Source organism: Gossypium arboreum, chromosome 3, assembly GCF_025698485.1.
Source record: "Gossypium arboreum isolate Shixiya-1 chromosome 3, ASM2569848v2, whole genome shotgun sequence".
Taxonomy (NCBI): domain Eukaryota; kingdom Viridiplantae; phylum Streptophyta; class Magnoliopsida; order Malvales; family Malvaceae; genus Gossypium; species Gossypium arboreum.
The window spans coordinates 25,075,500-25,079,068 of NC_069072.1; the positions used below are offsets into that span (position 1 = coordinate 25,075,500).

Here is a 3,569-nt window from a genome sequence, read left to right on the forward strand (position 1 = left end):
ACCGATTTTTGTTCGTTTTGGCCTACCTCATTCTTACCACCGGTTCTAGCCTTGGTTTTGCCACTAACCCTTCCTCATCTTGAATGGCAATTGCGTTGAGTTGCTCCCTTGGGTCAGATTCAGTGTTGCTTGGTAGGCTACCTTGTGGTTGTTCGGAAATCAACTTGATGAGCTGTCTAATCTGAGTTTCGAGCCCCTGGATTGATGCTTGTTGATTTTTAAGTGCCGTCTCGGTATTCTAAAATTGAGTCTCTGACACCGAGATGAATTTGGTTAGCATCTCCTCAAGGTTTGGCTTTTTCTCCTGCTGGTATAGTGGTTGCTGAAAGCTTGGAGGGGGTGGTGGTTTCTGATTTCCTTGGTCTCCCCATGAAAAATTTGGGTGATTCCTCCAACTTGTATTGTAAGTATTGCTATAAGGATTATTCTTTGATCGAGGATTATTATAAATGTAATTTAATTGCTCGTTCTCCATGTTGTGGCCATAAGGTGAGTATTCTGAATTGCTCGATCCATCTCCATTTGCTTCTCACTGCATTACTGGGTAAACCTGTGAAGAACTAAGAAAACCATCAATTTTCTTATTTAAGAGTTCTACCTGATTAGAGGGCATGGTGACAGAATCGACGTTATAAACACCGGCTGTTTTCATTGGCTTTGTCCTCATGAGTTGCCACTGATAGTTATTCAGTGACATCTCCTCTATAAACTCATAAGCATCTTTAGGTGTTTTATTATTGATGGTTCCACCAGCAGCTGCATCAACCATTTGTCGAGTTGAAGGATTCAGGCCATTATGAAAGGTTTGAACCTGTAGCCAGAGTGGTAACCCATGGTGAGGGCATCTTCGTAAAAGGTCCTTGTATCTCTCCCATGCATCATAGAGTGTCTCTAAATCCATCTACACAAAAGAAGAGATATCATTACGTGATTTAGCCATTTTAGATAGCGAAAAATATTTTAATAAGAACTTTTCGGTCATTTGTTCCCAAGTAGTGATTAACCCCAGCGGTAACGAATTCAACCACTGTTTAGCTTTGTTTCTCAATGAAAAAGGGAATAACCGAAGGCGAATGACGTCATCAGAAACGCCATTAATTTTAAATGTATCACATAGTTCTAAAAAGTTTACTAAGTGAGCATTGGGATCTTCGTCCTGCAAACCATCAAAATGAATAAATTGTTGTATCATTTGAAATGTGTTAGGTTTCAGTTCAAAAGTATATGCAGCTACAACAGGTCTAACTATGCTTGATTCAGTTCCTGTTAAAGAAGGTTTAGCATAATCATACATAGTGCACGAAGCAGGATTCTGATTTACTGGATTAACAACAATCACAGGAGGTATCAGGCTTTCCTAAATTTCAGCCATCTCATTGGTTGTGGTTTGAATATCGTCCTATTGCTCGTTCTCTGTGTATCTTAAGCTTCGCCTTATTTCTCTTTGGTTTCTACGAACTGTGCAATCGATCTTACTGTCAAAAAAGTAATGGTCCTGACAGGTTTCTCCTGGTCATAAACTAGAAAAACCTGTCAGAAGAAAATAAATGAAGAATTAGAAAAGAAAATAAAAATTTAAATTGCACTAAAAGTAAAATGGCTAAAGTAATAAAAATCGAGTTTTCCTAATATCTTAGTTCCCCGGCAACAGCGCCAAAAACTTGATACGTGATATTCGTGATAGGTTGTAAATATTTATAATGAATCGTTCTTGAAACTAACTATTATCATGATGAAGGCAAGTGTACCTATCGAACAGTAGTATAGCTTTAGCAAGACCGGATTATCAAACCCAAAGGAACTAAAAGTACTAGTATCAACTTTCTTTTTATTATCTAGCCTAAAAAATAAAAGGGTTTTGTTTATCTAACTAATTAATTAAACTAAGAAATCACAGAAAAGAAATTTGGGGAAAATACTTTTTGGAAAACTCGATTGATTAAGACAATACCTAAGGTAAAATCCACCTAAACTTCACTTGTTATTTGATTCTGAATCAGATGATTTATTCATTCAGCTTGTTCTGTAGAGATCCCTAAGTTGTATTAACAGCGTCTAACCCTAGATTGAATAATTGAAATCTCTTTCTAATTAACGCCCTAGGGTTGCATTAACTCGATCTATGGATCCCCTTATTAGGTTGCACCCTAATCCGGCAAAATCTTGTCACCTTATCTCTAGGTGCGCAACCAACTCCGCTTAATTATGACAAATTTACTCTTAGACAGGGTCTATTCCTCCTCTGAATAAGAGCTTAACTTGAATCAATATCCTAGAATATCAAAACAAGAATTAAGAACACATAATGAAGAACAAGTCAAATATTTATCATACAATTTAGATAATAATAACAAGATCCGTCTTAGGTTTCATTCCCCTTAGGTATTTAGGGGTTTTAGTCCATACTAATGAAAGAAAACATCTCAAAAGAATAAAAATAACAAAACATAAGAAAACCCAAAACTCCTGAGGAAATTTGAAGGGAGATCTTCAGTTTTGATGGTGAATCCGGCTTCTGAGATGGATCGATCGGCTTTCCTTGTGCAATTCCTTACTTCCTCCTGTGCGTCCCCTTCTTCTCCTCTTTTAGGGGTATTTATAGGCTTTGGAATGCCTAAGAGCCCTCAAAAGTGGACTTTTCCAAATAGGACTCTGCTTGGGCTCGACAGGGACATGCCCGTGTGACACGTCCGTGTGCAATTACTTCAGGCCGTGGTCAAGCCTGTTAAATAGGCACGGGCGTGTGGTCTATCGATGTAAGTCGTACTTCAATTCTGCTAAATTGACACGACCATGTGGTCTGCCCTTGTGAGAAAGTCTAGGCCGTGTTGACTTCGTACATTAGCCCCTTTTCTCTGTTTTTGGCCCGTTTCTCATTCCTTTCACTCTCCTATGCTCTCCTAAGTATAAAACATGAAATTAAGGCATTAGGAACATCGAGTTCACCAAATCTAAGGAAAAATCATTCATAAAATGTGTTAAGCATGGGGTAAAAATATGTATAAATTGCGGTTTATCAACACTAGCTCTCGTCTCAATGCCGATTCCATGTCCCAGACATAGCCTTACACTGGCTCTCATAATGTGGCCGATGCATGTCCCAGATATGTCTTACACTAGCACATAAATAACTTGAATGTCATGGCTTGAATATCCGATTTATTCTTAAGGTTCAACCGGGAGTTTCTACTACATCAATTCTATTAATCATACATAATCATTTCAAAAAAACAAGCAATTTATGCTATATCAATTCAAACACATATAATAACAATGTAGTTGTATTATTTACATACAACTTACCTCGGTATACAAAATGTAGGTGACTAGTTCGGCTTAGTCGACTAGCTTTGCTTTTCCCCGGTTTAGGCCCGAATTTTGTAATTCTTGATCTAAAATGACCATTTTGCCCCTAGACTTTCACAAAATGACCATTTTACCCCTAGGTCCAAAAATGATTTTTATCATATTTTCTCATTAATCAAGCCTAGACGAATATGTTTTATACTAGGAGCAGCCCATAATTCTTATTATTTCACACATTTATCAACTATTTTACAACTTACGAA

General features: G+C 37.4%; 1 non-coding gene across 1 annotated transcript; it reads left to right on the forward strand.

The window, feature by feature from the left end:
- Positions 1–827: 827 nt before the first annotated feature.
- Positions 828–933, forward strand: LOC128291064 (small nucleolar RNA R71). Its single transcript, XR_008280841.1, has one exon. It is a non-coding gene; the product is annotated as a small nucleolar RNA R71 (small nucleolar RNA).
- Positions 934–3,569: the final 2,636 nt, after the last annotated feature.